General features: G+C 41.8%; 1 long non-coding RNA gene across 1 annotated transcript; it reads left to right on the top strand.

The window, feature by feature from the left end:
- The first annotated feature begins 2,616 nt into the window (after positions 1-2,616).
- Positions 2,617-7,873, top strand: LOC142109293 (uncharacterized). The gene is made up of 3 exons (XR_012680325.1): positions 2,617-2,655; positions 5,270-5,322; positions 7,682-7,873. It is a non-coding gene; the product is annotated as an uncharacterized LOC142109293 (long non-coding RNA).
- The last annotated feature ends 11,229 nt before the right edge of the window (positions 7,874-19,102 follow it).

Here is a 19,102-nt window from a genome sequence, read left to right as displayed (position 1 = left end):
ACAACAACCCTGATGACTTCAGGAATTTACTGTGAATGAATGAACCCACATTGCAGGAACTGCTCCAACTAGTCATCCCCATCATCTAGAAGGAACAGTATATGAAGGTTGGCAAAACTAAATAGTCTTCTATAGAAAAAAATATAGTTTTATTAACATACATAAAATTTACAATATACATTAAATTAATAAAGTGCAATGCAATAAATGCAACCAACGAAAGTGTTCATAATTGTTCATAGTACAACACTTCGCTATTATTCATTTGTGATGAACTCCCACTGTAATGTTGCATGTTAGAGCTGGGTATAGGAGTAGAGGTCATGTATGGTGTTGGCATTAAACATTGTCCTCCCATATTAACATACTGCATCTGTGTATGCCGAAATGTGTAAGATGGTGTCTGCAGTACACATATATATGTGGACAACAATGAGGAAGAAATGGAGGTAGTGGGTTTGACACCTCTAGAGTCGGGCCAGCTTAGAAATGCAAGTATAAACAAATAGTCAGACCCACGCTTTCCCTAGGTGTAGGAGATAGTAATGCTGCCACAGGAAAGAGGATACCTCTAATCATACAAAAATATATATACTATAAGTCAAATTCCTAGGTGCAAAACAGGAAATAGCGCAAGATATAAAGTTTAATATAAAAGTGCAAGAATCAAGTTCTGGACAGAACATAAACTATCACATCAACAGATACGCGCATAAAAACAGATATAAAAACATTTACCACTTATTATATAGAGCAGGCTAATAGAAAATGAAAAAACTGGTAGAAACTGATCAATCGTAAGTATAGAAAAATGGTCCCAATTTACAGGGTAAATATCCAGACAAGATATAAGTCTTTATCAATCCTTCTATGTGGAAATGGTAAACAGTCCAAATAGTAAGCCGGTTCTGTTCCCTTCTAATAATAGATGCGCAAATAAAGTCACATGTAGATCCAGAGTAAAAGTCACTAATATTCATTGGGGCCTATTTATTATATAAAATTATCTGTGAAATCCCTAAAAACTTAAGTTTTTGGGGATTTACTGCAAAAATCATATTTATGAATCGCAGCATCGCAGCTGATATCGTAGATATCTGCTGCATCTCTCTTTGTTTTACTGAGCAGTCCCCATAACAGTGTATGGGCTCAGTAACGCTATTTACCATTGAACGAAATTAAACTGTTTTCACTTTTTTCACTTGTTAATGTACATCAGCTGAAGCTGGAATTTACATACATTTTACATAAAATTTACATACACACTCCCCCCAAAGAAGTCGCAGTTTGAGGAAGTATCGGCAGCTGCTCGTGGATTGATCAGACATTTATACACACTATACGATCGTTAGGTGATTTGGAGGACAATATTAAACAGTACGACCAACCAAATGAGCCGACAATTGACACTTTGGGGCGACTTTCGACCATCGTGTCACTGTACACACTAACCCAACTTCCGACTGAACGGTTTTAGGTCTGCTGATTGGTCCGATGATTGCACGAAAAGCTTCCAGTGTGTATCTAGCCTTAGACAAGTTCCGGAGATTGAATGTGAGGGATGAGTGGTTCCAATAAGTTTCGTGGTGTGACTTCTTCAAGGGAAAAAGGCGTAGGCATGCGTACTGGGTGCCTTGTATATAAAGGCAGCGTTGACGTCGGATGTTCATGTTGCTAAGTAACAGGGCACTACTCGTACACACTAGCCAAAATGTTCTTAGTAAGGCCCATTGTGAGGTAATAACAACAATAATAAAGAGGCATCTTCTGTTCAGAGTTAGATGCTATAGAAAACATGATGACTAAATACCGGTTCTGCAAGTTTGGTGTCAATTGAGACACCTGTCAATGTGTTTGCAATTTTTATGTATTTTTATTAATGATTATACTCTTAAGTGTTGTTAATTTATTTTATAAATTTGTTTGTATGCGTTCTGATGGAACTTTATAATGTACATATGCATGTGCGTATACTGCAGTCTGGTCGTCTGTCTGCACACGACAAGTTAAGTATAGCCAGAGCGTACTTATAACCAGATTAAATGGAAACATTTCTTGAGAGTCCCCTGCACTTGAAAATGGTGATCATGCGTTCCAAGATGAATTAGGCCCTGATCGAGCAACTTCCATCTCTGTATTGTAGCATATACCCCAGGCTTAGGTTAAGCATACATACATCCACAAATGCATACACACAATCAGGTTATAAGCACAATAAACGTTAACATTTGTTTCCATAGCAAAAACACATTTGCCATTATGCTTGATATAATACAGCAGATATAATACTTCTTCTCGCATATAAATGAAAGCAGGGGCGGATTGGCCATGTAACCTCTTGGGAAAAGTCCCGGTAGGCCGATGGCCTCAGGAGGCTGCCTGGAATCTTTTTAGAGGTTTTAAAAAAAGAAAAAAATATATGTGTAGCGCCCCTACACCTGGACCAAAGGCAGGGAGGGCAGTGTAGTACTGGGTGGCTGGCCCCTCCTCCGGGACCAGCCATCCACCTCAATGTGGCCGCGGATTCTCTGCTGTTCCGTCTCTCCCTCCTCCTATCTCTGTGGCTGCAGTCTCCATACACAGGTCACATGGGACATGTCATATGACAGCTGCCATCCCATGTGTGCAGTGAGAGGAGTCTGCAGCAGGATCAAGGTAAGTGTGTGACTGCTAAAGTGTGTGTGTCTCTCCTAAAGTGTGTGTGTGTGTCTCTCCTAAAGTGTGTGTGTCTGCTAAAGTGTGTGTGTCTCTGCTAAAGTGTGCGTGTCTCTCTGCTAAAGTGTGTGTGTGTCTCTGCTAAAGTGTGTGTGTGTGTGTGTGTGTGTCTGCTAAAGTGTGTGTGTGTGTGTGTGTGTGTGTGTGTGTGTGTCTCCTAAAGTGTATGTGTGTGTGTGTGTGTGTGTGTGTGTCTTGGCTAAAGTGTGTGTCTCTCTGTTAAAGTGTGTGTGTGTGTGTCTCTCTCTGCTAAAGTGTGTGTGTGCCTCTGCTAAAGTGTGTGTGTCTCTGCTAAAGTGTGTGTGTGTGTGTGTGTGTGTGTATGTGTGTGCTTCTGCTAAAGTGTGTGTCTCTGCTAAAGTGTGTGTGTGAGGGGGGCTGCTAAAGGTTGTGTAGGATAGGAGGGGGGGTTGCTAAGGGGAGTGTAGGATAGGAGGGGGGCTGCTGAAGGGTATGTGGGATAGGAGTGGGGGCTGCTAAAGGGTAGAACTTGAGGGTCTTAATATATTGTGTGATGTGAGGGAAGGGAGGGGGGCTGTCTTAATAGTTCATGGGTGGGAGGTTGGGTATTAATTTAATGGTGCAGTTTAGGCTGGGGCTAATTATTTAATGGGTGCTATTATTTGTGGGGCAATTTAATTTATTGGTGGGGCAATTTCATTTAATACTGGGCCTTTTAAATTAATATAGGGTGAAGGGACCTTTAATTTAATACTGGGGTGGTTTGGGGCTATTAATTAAATGTGGGACTGAGTTTGGGGAGGAGAACTATTTATTAAATGTGAATATTAATTATTTAATGCTGTGATGTTTGTAGGAAATGGTTATATTAAATGTAAATGCTATTAATTTATTGCTGGGGCTGTTTGGAGGGAGGGAAATAGGTTTATTTATTAAATGGGAATACTATTACTTTGATGTTGGAGTTGGTTGAAGGGAAAAATATATATTTATTAAATTTATATACTATTAATTTAATGTTGGGGCTGGAGGTAGGCCTTATTATTAAATGTGGGTGTTATTGATTAAATAAGAAGAATGGTTGGGGTTTTTTAAATTTCATGTACCCTTTTTTTTCTCCAAATAGGGCCTCCAACATTCCAGGTTCCAGACAGGCAGCAACTGATCCAGCAGCCACAGGTGGTGAAAGTGACAAGAACAGGTAGGAGAGAGCAGGACAGTATGCCAACTGTCCTGAATTTGGTGGGGCAGTCCAGAATTTGGGTGACTGTCTCGCGTAGTCAGGATTTAGTCTGACTAAAAGGCCAGTTGGGAGGAATGTCCTGCTCGTGAAGGCAGAGCTGTGTGTACCTAACAGTAGTGCACACAGTTTTGCCTGTGTATTTGTCATAAATTATAACCCACCTTTTTTAAGTGCCCTGGGCCCCCGAAGCCTTATTCCAGCTCTAGCTATACTTTAGTGGTTCTTGCATTGATTCCATTGCCTGCCTTCTACAATGCATTGGTCCAATTCTCAGATTACTTTGTTGAACATACGGCCAGCCCCCATTGCCCTGACAATATCATTACACCTTCCTCCTTTGCACTCAGTATATCACCACCAAACCTTTGGAATAGCTCTCACCTTCACTTATACCATTGTCTGCCAACCCTCCCTGCACTGTTATTAAATCAAACCACCACCAATCACAGGGCACATTTGGGACTCATAAACAATTGTTACAAAATAAGTGTTTTCTTGCAGATGCTTGAAGCAGTTTACCTTTCTGGTGATCGCACTGGATAGCCATTTATTAGAAGGATTATTTTTAATGCATTTTTTGAAACACACAGTACACATTTTTATATATTAAAGAGAGAGATTTGTCCCTGACAGCTCATGATATCAGGGAAAGATGCAACAGTGCAGTAATGTACTCATATGCTGCTCTGGCATACTGATCAAATAGGATTCTGCCAACAAGTTTCATAATAGTTAAACCTATTAAACAAAGTCAGATATGTTTCTATGAAGGGAATTTTGGAAGAATGTGTTAGTAGGCAACTAAAGAAGTTTGAGCACAGAGGCATAAACCAGTTGCAGATAATGTAAAAGGATTCATGTATTTTTATAGCACAGGACTGGCAGCTTTTTCCCTGCACTGCTTTAGAAATGACCCACTGTGTCTTAAGTCATCACATCCAGGTTTTCCTAAATGTTACTACAACTGAATTCCAGTAGTTCAAATCCCACCTACTTTTGTGTTGGCCCCACCCACAGTTGCATTGGACCCACCCACATGAGGCCACTTCAAGAATTTTTTCCAGGGCCACTTTAAGTTCCCAATCCACCCCTCAATGAAAGTATCAATTATTTTTAAAATGCACCTACAAAATCCTATACTATATGCATTATATTTGAAGAAAGCACCTATCCGCTTCAGAGGTGAATCTGCAATCAACAATCAGCAGCTAGTGCTGGCCACTGTCATCATAAGCAGTATGTATTTGAATCTTCCCTCTAGCTCCTGACAGGTGTATATACAAATCTATGCTGATCTGCATAGCCGCATGTGCATGACCATGCCCTTATTGTTTTGTGATTTGCTTTTAGATCAATTTGAGTGCAGGAAGTGTTTTCTGCCAAATTGTTCCATATTTTTGCAGGTAAGCAGCTTCAGTGAACTCAGTACCTTGCCCTGGTTACATTAATGTGACATGTTCTTGTTATTATTAATGTCATAGCTCTAATTAAAGTACATTTTATATTTCAGTTCAACAAGCTATGACTCCTGTTTACCAGTAATGTATTATAAAAAATACAGGGGGGAGTACTAGATTCTACACTGTTCTATTATGGTAATTACTAAGACAGATTCTATGACATCTTCTTCATTCACACAATAGAATCTGTATATGTGTATACAACACCAAGATACAAATTTGTATGATGCTTCCCACTCATTTCAATAGTGGTGTCACTTTGTCTAGGCAGCTGCTGCTCTTATGCTGGTCACAAGGGAAGAGTCTGTCATACACACAACATTCACATAACTTGATCTGTACATGTGAGTACACATAAATGTTACCTGCAATTATGAATATGTGTAATGCAGTTCACCCATTTCAATATTCACAAAAGCACATTAATACGTGGAATGTACTCACCCAGAAATGAATATAAATTAGTTGTAATAAAGTAATATAGGATCATAGAATAACAATGTATATTCTTTGATGTCATTTACTGTTCAGTACAGTACATCTGAGCATCTAATAATATCCTTTTCATTGTACACTAGAGGGTACAATATCACTAGCATATAGCCCACGCCTTGAGACCCAGCAATACATATAGTCTTGTCCCCAAAGGGAAATATATGCCTTAAAGAACACACTTAATATCTTGATAACAAATGTTTCCAGGTTATATGATTTGTAAAATAATGGGGGGAAAATTTGTGTAAATCATACTTGCCAACTTTATGTAGCTGGCATCTGGGAGATCCTGGGGAGGGGGTGTGCAGCCCCCCACGACAAAATCATCATTTGTTGCAGAGGGCTAGGCCAAAATGACGCAATTCCCCGCAAATCACGTCTTTTTTCCACCCAATAGACAGGATGCGGGAGTCTTGTCTGCTCTCCCGGGAGACCTACTCGGGATTCGGGAATCTTCCGGACATATTTTATTGTCAGGTATTTAGTTATGGCCAAATTAATCTAACTGGATCTGACACAAACATGAGTCCCTTTCTCTCAGAGTGCCCTGTTAGGAAAATATAATTTATATGGAGTGTGGCAATATCAGCACTCATTATCAATTTTAAAGGCAATCAGGATTGACTCATTACATAAGTCATGAGGTCTTATGCGGTGTAATCTATATAGCAGAAAGCATATCAATGTAAATAAAACCATTACATTTTATTTGCTTCCATTAGGCTAAAATAAAAGAATTAGGTTGTTAAAATTTGCATTCCTCTGCATGTTTGTTTCCGCGTAATTACAGAAAAAAAATCATGTGTATCCTCACCAGCTGTCAACAGTATATGTTTTGCGGCTAGTTATTTTTAAAATGTCCAAATTTGCAAAAAAGCAAGCAGCATAAAAATTGCTGCCACATTTACTTTTCTTTTGAGTGTATTGAAATAGAATTTCAATGTGTAATGGGAATATGCCGCAAAATGCTTAAGGGAACTCCTTTTAATGCACCGTAATAGACTTCAAACACTGATACATCTGTTTTAATAAATTCAGCTCTAATGCAGTTATAAGGGATGCAAAGATTTTTATCTAAAGTGAATGATAATCCTTACATAAATGGCCTTTGCCTTTGACTTAATTGTGCTTCATGCAAAGTTTGTAGCTTGTTTCTAATTGGCAGAGCAACTTGGAATTTCTAGTTCTATACAGCCCCCCCCTAGCAGGGGCTTGCTGCTGACGGCTGCACACTGAGCAGGTCCGTTCAGCATTGACAGTGTGCTGCCCGGCTGCTCTGATTGTGTTTTAAACACAATCAGAGCAGCCGGGCAGCACACTGCCACTGCCGAGCGGACCTGCACATACTGTGCAGCCGCCGGCAGCCTTATAAATTAGAAAGGGGGCGGGGCCTAAATCCCCCCCCCCCCCCTAAAATCGCCCCGGGTACAGCAGTTGCCTAGATCCGCTCCTGGTTCTATAACAATGTTTGTTTGGCAGAGCTTACTGGGACTTGTAATTTACCAACAGTTTTAGAATCACAGGTTACCTTCCACTGCTTAAGAGGATAATGACAAGAGAGGCCCTAAGTTGAACGCACTTAAAATCATATGAGTGTGTATCTTGTTATGCACTTACCCATTCGGGCTTAAGTCTCCTGCATAGCCAGCTAATAATATCCATGGGGAGGTTCCATAGTCTCCACTATATATTCTCTTTCTCAGTGCATTCTGGTCTCTTGGTTTTCCTGCATGGTATACATCCCGCCTACCCAGCCATCGGAAATGTCATTGTTTCTTTGTGCACTAACCTTTTCTTTCCTACACAGAGGAGGCACAGTCGGTAGGAGAGCATCGCAGTCAGCTACTATTCAGCATATGGAGTTACCAATGATTGGTGAGAGAATGAGAAGTCTTAACACCGGTCAATCTTAAAGGATAACTTCCTGGGACCAGTGGGTAATGGTCTGACCTTCCACTCTTTGGCTTTTGTTTAGTTTGGATGACTGCCCCGCTCTCGTTGCCACCTTTCAGTATTCATTTAATCAATCAAAATAAAAACTGTGACCTTTGCCAAATCTAAATATGTGTCCGCGTGGTTATTATATGGTAAATATACTTACAATAAATGAACATCAGAAGGAGGTTGGGTGCATTGAAAAGAGAGACATCCACACTATGCAGTTCAAGGCACAGATGGAAATTTATATTTTGTTTAGCAAAGCCCATTTAAAAAAAAAACAGAGTTCATTCATGTGACTATTTTCAAAAATGCATCCTATTCTCATGACTAGAATACAAAACAAAACCCATTTAGGTGGCAAATACGCAATCCAGATATAATTCTGGTGGCAAATATATAACAAAGAACCTATTTTGACACCATCCACCAATCAGCTGCTAGGTGCTGTCTAATGGGTATGACAACATACCCAGTAACCATACGTTTCATTGCTAATGAAAGCAGGTTTAAATAATGCTTTTACTATATGAAAGTAGTGGCAAAGGCCAAAGCTTAGCCTTCCAACCAGAGGTCCATGGCTGGCCCTCTAAAGCTGTCTGCCTGGGTTGTAGTCTCATCAGTCATTATTATAATCTGTCTCAGCTTGGAAGTTATATTTTGGAAGTATGCATTAAAAGACTTGATAAAGAAAGAGACTAATATTTCCAAATTAGGCAGCTATGCAACACTGCCTATACAGCTGTTACAGTTATGCCTAAATTTCAGTTCTAGAGTATTTATATTCAAGGAACATTAACTATGCCTGTGAGGCTGATCATAGGAAGACTGGATTTCAAGGTTATAAGCAACCCAGTTGAAAAGCTAAATAGCTCACTATGAAAGAAAACATTAAACGCTGCATGATGTGGGTGTTCTAATGCTTAAAACATCTCAATGTGCTTAATAGTCTACATTTCATGGGATCATAATAGTGACATCTCTAGCATACCCTTTCGAGAGAACATCAAAGAATATGTGAGCCTTACTTTCTCTTATTTTGGATAGATCCCATTTATGTATTGGAGATAAAAGCGAATCCGAGGGAAATATATTCAGGCTCTATTTTCTGCACCAATGCTGGTTAACATAATAAATCTATCTGTTGTACTATAAAGTCACACCAACTGCTTCTTATATGTGAAATTATATTACAGACGTGAGATGTGACGGATGCTGTCAAAGTGCAGATAAGACTGAATCAGCATTAAGCTGACACATTCTCGCTTAATCTTTTTTTTTTTAAACTGGAATGCCTCTCCTTGATGTCTGTGAACATCTATCTGTAAAATTCTGGACTCATCCGTCAGCCTCATTACTGAGCTTGCTATGTGAAGTCCTGATTTAACAAATAAATCAGCAGAGCTCATAATTCTACAGAACACATCATCAGAATGCGAATTTCAGCACAAACAGGTCATATGCTGTTCATGTTTTGGGACTTCTTATTTCATACAGTGGATCAAAATTATTTTATTTAAATTAAGGCGTATGTTAGGTATTTTGTTAGGTATGTAAGGTAATTAAATAGCTGATGATGATGACGATGATGAAAGTGGAGTTATTTATTCCCTTAATCTAATATACAAGCTGGTGCCTATGGGCCTGAGTCGTTAAGGAGAGCAAGGCAAAAAAAAGGAGTAAGTTTGCTCCTGGACAAAAAATGTTACAATGCCAGGGGTGCAAATTAGTATATTATTTTGCACATAAGGAAAATACTGGCTTCTATGTCATGTTGCACACAAATGCTTTATAGCTTTATTTTTACACCGAAACTGAAAGTTTACCTAGGACATGCCCTACCCCAACTATAAATTTGTCCCCACATTTTAAATTTACCTCCCCCTCCAATGCAACATGGTTTTGACAAGGTGCAAAGTTACTCCTTTTTTTGCTTTCTGCCAGTTCAAGGACCACTTTTGGGTACATACCCAGCATATAGATTATTTACGTGTGTACACTATACCCTTCAACATATGGGTTTTTATATTGTTCATATATTTATACCATTTAATAAATTATGATTTGGTGACTCTGCGCAAGTCTCAATCTCTGTTTGCTATATATTTTTAGAGGCTTAACACTGCCTCTTTTTGAGTTTGCTGCATTCGATCCTGAGGTTTTATATTAGAAATAGGTACACACGGTTTATATTAGCGCCAGAGATTCCAGTGTTTTTTTGTAATGAGCAGGACAGCCCATAAAATCAAGATTACCAGAAACATGACAATTGGCAGACTGTGCTGCTCTCTATTATCTGCTCTTACAGTTTGACTAACTGCTGCTAATGCTGCTTGGCCAGATCTTGGAATGTAGGGGCCCCATTTGGAAAAGGACTGGGTGCTTACTATAATTTGTGTCTGCACTAACCCAGAAAACTAGGAGCAGATTAACTTTCTGGGGGCATTTCCAAGGACCAGAAAGTTGACATGCACTTTGTAATGAGCTTGGTGGCTAATAGGTGGATTTGTGCAAATAAAGAAGAAGCGCGGTTCCACATTTGTTTGCCGTTTGTAAATACCTTAGTGAGTTAAAACAGCTGATTGTTTTGCTTGCTTGTTTTTTGTTAAAGTAAAATACATCAAGTTTTACTGACTTGTTTTGTGTGGAGGATGAAGACAAATGTTATAATGATAATACCAGGGGGTGAGGGGAGGCATGTTCACAATCCAAGGCCATGCCCAAAATTCTGGTTATTATTCATCATCCACATCAGCAGCTATTTATATTCATTATCTTTAATTTATAAGGAGCCACAACAGGACCGCAGCACCGTACATAGAGCATAGGTAAAACAGAACTCGGCATACAGTACAAGCAGCACAAACAAGAGAAACAATTCAATTCAGCAGCGAACAGGTGCGCAGGGCAAAGGAGTTTTGGTGAGGCGAGGTTGGGAGTGAACTAAGGCAGGCTCAACCTTTGCCCAGCAATGTGGGAGCAACTAACAGGATCAGGGCAATGATGGAGCTGCAAAGGTAAGGGAGAAGAGGAGAACCAAGGGAAGGCAACAAGGGCAAAGATGCAAACATGGGCCTGAGGAGCTGAAGGCAAGGTGAACAGGAGGAGGAAACGAGGATAGAGGGCCCTGTCCAAGGGAGCTTACAATCTAAAGGGGAGGGGCAGACAGATAAGATTCGCAAAGTGAGGAGTCAGGGAGAGGGAACTAGAAGGTAGTATCCAGAGATCAGGGGAGTTGAAGTGCAAATACAGGTGGGGGGAGCAATTACATCTTTTGCCATGGTGAAGGGGCCAAAATTACCTGATTCGCAATGAAGTGGGCAGGAACTCTTCATAAGCATAGGGCCAGGAGAAGCTCCCTCTCTTTTCTTCAGGATTTCCTGGGAGCAGCACCTGCATCAGATAAAGCACAAATTTTATCATTTTTACCTGTCTATTCTCCCTTTGTTTATTACTCTTACTTTATTCTCCTACTGCCCATTTTTCACCTTCTTTTTCTCACTGCTTTCTCCTCTGTTCCTTCTTATTCCCCAGCCCCCTCCAACAGTTTTTCTCCCCTTATGCTTTCCCATCATACCCCTTTCCCCAACTCTTTTAGCCCCCTTTTACACAACATGCTCCATCACAGATGTCTTCTGCTCTGCCACCCGGCCCGGCTGCTGGACTTTGGCCCCCCATTCCACCCTTCACATCCAGCCGGTGCCATGCAGCAGCCAGGTGCAGTCAGGGGAAATAAGGATCCCTTGCGCTGTCCGCCGCACAGCACTGTCACTTATAAATAACTTATTATAATAATATATTTAAATTATTAGCACAGTGTGCCAATTTATTTAGTTAGTAATCTGCTGTTTAATGATACTGTGTATTAGAAATGTACTTTCATTTTTACATTGTGTGTATTTTGGTATAGGAAATGTATTTATTTCTGAGATCAGAGGAGGAAATTAGTTTTTTGTTCTAAGCTTTCTAGAGGAAATCCCAATTATGTTAATTAGATCTTTGTCATCTGTGAGTGACCAAGACTTGAATACACAGCAGGGAGTCGTTACCTGTATACTGCCTGGTTACAAATAAAGGAAACCTCTGATCAATAAGATTGAGGATATCACAGATTTATGTGAATTTTGTTAAAAGTATAATATTGCATTAACTCCAAGTGTAGAAGATTTTACATCTTAATGTTAACCATTGAATGAAATCTCGCCATCTCGGTTTAGAGGGCTGGCTTACCCCCTGCCAGGATTTGTGTCAGAATCTGTATAAAAAGGAGAGCTGTGTAACCATGTATTTTTTTATTGTTCCATCTGACCTTCTGATCACTGGTACCTTAAACCAGTGTGAACTGTCCTTACTAGGACACTTGAGTTAATAAATATCATTTGCTTCAAGATCCTGCTTTGATAACTTCTTCCCTGCTGTAATTCCTGTGATCTGCAGATTAGACCCAAATCTAATCTGCAGCATTTTAGGCTCCTCCTACTGCAGGTACAGGGCGCATTTGGAATAACGAAAAGGGGACAGTGGCAAGGAAAGCCAAACTGTTCCCCAGCAACATAACAGACAGGGTGGCATGGGCGGTCCATCCTGTCACACCCTCCTTCTGCACAGTACAGGGGCAGGAACCGTGATGGTTCCTGTCACTGCGAGTGCACTGGCAACTCCCTTGCTGCATGCTTTCAGGCCTCCTAGTGCTCCTCAGTGCCGGACAGACACTGTGCATGTGCGCGCAGCTGTTCACCTGGCTGACAGCTGCGCACATCAGCAGCCCATCTTTTCCCCTTTTACAGCCCGGAGCACAACACAGCATAAGGGAGGCTTGGACCAGTCACCCACCAGCCAGCATACACCTTACATCCCCACCCCCAACCCTACTCAAAACATATTTTTTAGGGCAGGTTGTTCAGAGTCATCTGGTGGAAATACAACCCCTTCCCCGCTTAACCCATCTGTCTGCTATGCCTGGAGTGCCCTATCCATCCACTTCCCAACTCTAATCAGCCCAATCCAGAGACATGCAGTCATAGGGGATTAACCCCCTCCCCCCATTCAGCCCTGGTTCACACGCAAATACACCCACAGCCCAGGACGGCCTTACCCCACCCTTAAAGCCATTCATCACCGGTTCTTTATTCCCCCCCACCTTGTTGGATATCACGCCGGCCACTCCACTCAGCCCAGCTGACCCCCTCTTTCCGCCCCCACTTCCCTTTTCTCTCAGGATTTCATTCCCCCACTGTTCCTCTGCGGGCCCCCGCAACAGGCTCTTTTTCCCATTTCCCCCACAAGCCCCTGTTTTTCCTGGATTTCAACCCCCTCCCCCACACCAGTGGTTTACACAACCCTCACCCACTGCCTCTATTTCTCTTTATCCTTCTCCCTCAGCCGCTTTTCTTCCCCCTGCTAACCTCCTCTCTGGCTTATTTTACCATTCACAGGTTTTCTCATCTGGGGGACAGACAGTTTTCTATTATAGTGTTTCCCATTTTCACCCACAACCTGCACCTGCCTCTTACTTTCCAGGCCGCATATTCTATACACAGGGTCGCTATCTGTATTAGCATGCCCCACTTAAATTTTCTCATAGAGCCTTCAATTGGACTCAGCTGTCTCCCAGGCCATTGCTGCCCCTCAGCGCTTTGTTGCCCTCAGTGCAGAATGAACAGGGGGCGAGTAGTGCGGGAAATCTTGGAGGTCCATTTTCCTGCATAGCACCGGCAGGTTTAAGCAGCAGTCAAGCAACCTTAGTTAGGATGCCCAAGGTTGCAGTGTCTAATGCTTCTTTATCTCCAGATGTGCAGGTCTTTGGTGTACATTCAGCAGCAAGACCGCAGAGTTCTCATGGGATTGACGGTGATCAGGCCACGGATCTGGAAGCCTCCGAGGAGGTTGCGGGGTTGTCAGGTGCTCAGGCACATGGGGAGTATGAAAATGTTACATATATGTATGGGCCAGGCTCCGAGGTTCTGAGTACAGAGGAGGATTCCTCGGATTGATGCGCCTTGTGCACACACACCAGAGACGTGATAGGAGACATGCTAAGGAATGGAGAGACCGGGCAATAGATAGACATCCCCCAATGCTATTTTACGTGGATGTTTTTTTAGTATTACAGAGCATGGGAAAGTGAAGTTGGCTCAAGCAAAATCGAAAGACGGGGGTGATGAAGAGTCAGTTAGGTCTTATGACAATTGGACATCAGGGTTTCTTGTCTTTGCCTCTGAATATTTGATAACTAGGCCAAAGGAACATCAGGACATACTGAAGTACATGCACATGACCTACGAGATGCGAGCAGCATGTGGTGACAAATTATGGAGACAGTATGATCAGGAATTTCATAAGAAATTGGATGGGGCAGCTACCATTCCATTCGGGTTCAAAGATATACAGATTTGGATGGCTGTACAGCATTCCAACATGGCCAATCAATTCTTACCCGGACCATGAAAAATGTAGCATCCAATAGAGCAGGCCCATTCTTTCTTTGCCCGAATAAATGCATTACTATCAATAATTTCTACTGCAACAAAGGACATCAAGTTTAAAACACGCCTGACAGCGCTGTTAAAGACTGCCCACGTGTCTGGGGCACCAACTAACTTTCAAGCACCTCCAGTGACCCTTAATAAGTAAAGCCCTGACCCTGGTTTCAGTAAGAGCCATATCTAAGTGGCTCCGATTGTACCCAGGTCGGATTATATTCGAATATTTTCCCCAGGGTTTTCAGGAAGGTTTTAGGACTCCCATAAAGGTTCCCTTCGAGTAGTAGCCACTTAGAATTTGATGTCGGCTTATGATCATCTAGCCATACTTGTGAAAAAAAATAGACAAAGAAGTCAAATTGGAGCGGTCTTTTTCCCTCTCCACCATTGGTTAATTTAATTATATCGTCCATTGGGGTGATCCCAAAAAAAGTGCCCTGTTCATACAGCACCTGTCATGTCTGGAGGGTGGCTCCATTAATGATGTCATTGATCCACTCCGCTCTTTCATAGTTTATTTAGACTATGAATTTGCCCTGAATTTGATGAGATGTTTTGTGGCTGTGATGGCAAAGGTAGATGTGGAGTCCACATTTCGTCTGCTGCCGTTACTCCCCAATTTGTTTTGATTCATGGGGTTCCGAACAGCATAGGGGTGCAGTGTCGGACTGGGGCATGAAGGGCCCACCGGGGGACTGCAACGCTAGGGGCCCACCAGAGGGGGTGTGGCCAGCCATCATAGAGGCGAGACCAGACACTAAAGGGAGAGTGGTCAGCCCACGAAGGACAGCTAGCACCATAGTGTAGTATATAAAGAATGTAGTGTGCTCATCCTTCTCTTTTAAAATGACAGGCTGACTGCGCACTTAGTTACTAACCTGCTCATGCTCCTCTGGGCGGTTGGATATCCGGAACTCCTAATCTCATCTGCCCTGCTCAAAGTGAAAAACACACTACCGCGCAGGTTCAGAGAGCCCAGACGCGACTCTCTGCACCTGTGTGGTAGTGTGTTTAACAGGAGTGTTTGGCAAAAACGGGGGGGGGGGAGGAGGAGTTGCGCTCTACCCCTACTGTTGCAAGAGCAGCATTAACACAGATTATCCCTCTCTACGAACTAATAATATACTGAAAGTTAAGCGCTCATTGACTTATGTATTATTCCAAGTGTAATGCTAATAATAGAATTTGTATTCTTTTATCTTGTATACAATTCGTATTTTTCTATATCTTGTATTAGGCTGTGAGCAAGAGGCTCGGTTCAATTAGTGGGATAACATTTAATGTTAGTTTTATCACAATTTATTGAATCCTGGTTAAAATACATAAAAATAAATTAATATAGACAAATAAAATACTCCAATTAAACCACAGTATTTATATTATGAGGCATTGATTTCTATATACATACATATGGTATGGCATCAATTGAACATACATAAAAAATCAGACAAATCTAGGTATATAGACCTGGACTAGTCTAGCTACTGGGAGGCAAATGGCAGTATAAATGCTGCATTGATCCAGATATAACACAGTCACTGATATCTCAATAAAAAAATTGTTCAAAGCATACAAGTCCAGTAGATGGGAATTGGTATTTCTTTAAGTCTCTGCTAGTGCAATATAAATATTCAGATCACTGTCCACATATATCACATGGTTATTGCTGCGATGCTTTCAAATTTAACTTTGTTTACTTACAGTTTCAATGTATATAGAGATGGAGGCCGGGTACCCAGTGTGCTGAAATCAGAGGATGTTTCTCGTGGTCCGTGCTTGTTACTGTTGGAGAGGAAGGTGCCTGCGTTCCACTGTGGAACGCATCTGTCCCTTCCTGTTCTCGCGTATGTCCAAAAGATGAATTGTATGCAAGTCGGGAGTCAGCTGTTTTCTTAGCTCCTCCCTAACAATGGAGGGGGCGTGGCTATAATGTGGCGGGGCCTACCGGTGGATAGTCCTGCTGCCCTGCAGGCCAGTCCGAGCCTGTAGGGGTGTTTCATGGATATGTGCCTCCCTATGGGGTGCTTTATCTCCTGTGCATATTTTGAAGGATTCAGTTCGACCCTGCACAGGGTCAACCAGGTTTCTGTACAATACTCAAGCTCTTTTCCATTGTTTTGGTGTGCCGATTGCGCAAGAGAAAACGGAGGGCCCATCCACACGCCTTTTGTTTCTGGGTATCAAAATCGATTCCATAGCAGGTTGCTTCCGCCTCCCTTTGGACAAAGTGCATAAATTAAAAGAGCTTATCATGGTAGTGCATCGATTAAGGTTCCCTTTCGGATGGTACAGTCTTGATTAGGTTCTTTTAACTTTGGGTGCAGTATCATACCCATGGGCAAAATATTTTGCTGCAAATTGCAGAGGACGACAGCTACCATTATAATGGCGCACGCGTGGATTACAATTTCCCGAGAAATCAAAGAGGCTGGGTGGACTAGTTTTTTGGACACTTTTAATGAGTGCATATTTCTATTTATGGATGCGGAAGGTGGGACTGGTTTTGGAGCCTACCCCAATGGATCGTGGTGCGCAGCTACGTGGCCTCTGATTTGGGTTTCTTCAGGATTTAGAACTTCTTCCCATTGTGGTAGCCATGGGGCTTTGAGCCCCTCGCTTAGAGAACTGAAACTTAATATTTTGGTGCAACAACTTAGGCATGGTACAGTCCCTTAATCAACAAGTGCTGCATTCAGCCCGACAATTTGGTTAATCAGACGCCTTGTGCTCAGGTGCCTTCAGCATAACACCAGTTTTAGGGCCAGGCATGTTCAGAGAAAATTCACTAGCTGACGCACTGTCTTGTTTCCAATGGGGTAGGTTTAGGGAGCTTCTCCAAGTGCTGACACTGATGTTACCCCTTGTCCTTTTTATATTTGGCAGATGGTCGAGCTGGTATCGAAGGCCTTGCAGAGCAATCCTTGGCACCGTCCATTTTGAGAGCTTACAGAGTGGCATGACGCGATTGGAACCAGTTTTCCGCCAAATCAGGCCATCAGCATTTGGACCAACACCATTTGATGCTTGATTTCAGTTGGCACAAGTATAGTCTGAGGGTATCCAAGGTGTCCATGACAACTACTTTGGGCAACATATCATTCATGGCTCAACTGCTTTGGAGGGTCACATTGACCTTGCCATGTTACGTAACTTAATGGTTGCTGCACAAGAGGTGATGGCTACTGACTTTGAGGCACTATTGTTTTGTACTGCTTTTGCCATGGCATATTCTGGGGCTTTTAGGATAGGGGAGTTGGTGGCAGTGTCTAGACTGCCACGTGACTCTGGTTTCACAAGAAATGTTATATTACGAGAGGCATCCCTGTTGTGCAATCTCCACAAATCCAAGATGGACCAATTTGGCAGGGGACGTTGGTTCACACTGAAGACACACACACCGATCAGGCAGTTTGCCCTGTGGCACTGGCCAGGGCTTTTTCACAGGTTAGACCCTCTGGTGGCATGGTGTGACTTCTCCACCCTGACAGGATGCCCCTCACCAACCAGCTAAGACAGTGTTAATTTTTTGGAGACTTTAACTCAGTACTGTGATTGTCAGAATTCCTCTTGAAGGGGAGAGATTTCATAACACTTGTACACCTCTATTATTAAAAAGAGGCTTGTTATTTGCTCTTAGTCAATTAGTTATGACTCATGAGCCAAACTGCTGATTATCATTACTAAACAACATACTTCAGAAGCAGAGGGAGACCTTCCACATCTATCACTCAACTCCCAGGATTGCAGGTTAGAGAGTCACAGATTAAAAATATATTTTTTTTTAAACCATATACGCTTCACTGGATTCTGATGTGTGACATTTGATTAAAACTGCAGTCTTATTACAAATACATTTCAATTAACATTTTGTGTCACTCCTTTCATGCACTCCAATCTCCACTATTAATATTTTATAATGAAGAATGTTTTTTTCTATTTAATCCTGTTACAATTTAGCACAGTATTAAAAGCTTTTTGCATGGTTGGTTAAACACGACCTTTCTGATATTTCCTTCTAAAAAAGGTGACACTTTGCAGTTTGCAATTTGTTCTGAAATGTTATATGGCATTCAGTGAGGACACTGCGTAGTGTGAGGTCGAACTCATCCCCTTTTAACTAATCTTTCATTGACCTTCTGGCATTTACAGTAGGATTTATAAAGCTCAGTTCAAATACAAACACTGAGGTCATGTCAGAACAAAAATCACAACCGTGTACCACATTAACTCTAATGTTATTTTAAAGGGACAGTCATAAAGGTGATCTGATAATACAGGCACCTGCCGTAACCTCTGACCTATAGTTAAATAGCCAGAGATAGTAAGTCCTGTGCATACACCAAGCATTTAGAATCAGTTCAGATAGAGCGTCTCTGTAAACCCTCTTTTTCTATCCCATTGCATAAGATCACCTGTATGTACTTTGCTTGCCAGCGTTTGCTGCCCTGAACACAGGGATGAAAATGATAATGATTTTAGCCATCTCCAGCAAGCCTTTTTTTAGCAGGTTCAGATTGAAAATAACTTTAAATCTTCTATTAAGGTTTCTGGCCTATAACAGTTCTTCCACACTCCCCCTGCCCCCCGTGTCTGTACTATCTGCTGGGCCTTTAAACCTATGGGAGCAAATCAAACAGCTAGCTCTGTTCTTCTATAACATTTGATCAGAAAGACAAGTGGATTTGAGGGATTTCTCCATATTTAGTTTTCACTTCCACAGTCAAGCAGATTAGAGGGAGGGGAGATGATACTTTTTTTTGTCTATGTAGGGTGGGGATGGTATTTAGTTTATTTATTTGCAGGTGGGT

The sequence above is a fragment of the Mixophyes fleayi genome, chromosome 1 (assembly GCF_038048845.1).
Source record: "Mixophyes fleayi isolate aMixFle1 chromosome 1, aMixFle1.hap1, whole genome shotgun sequence".
Lineage (NCBI taxonomy): Eukaryota > Metazoa > Chordata > Amphibia > Anura > Limnodynastidae > Mixophyes > Mixophyes fleayi.
The sequence above is the reverse complement of the archived record's forward strand: the minus strand, read 5'-3'. Positions and strand labels throughout refer to the sequence as shown.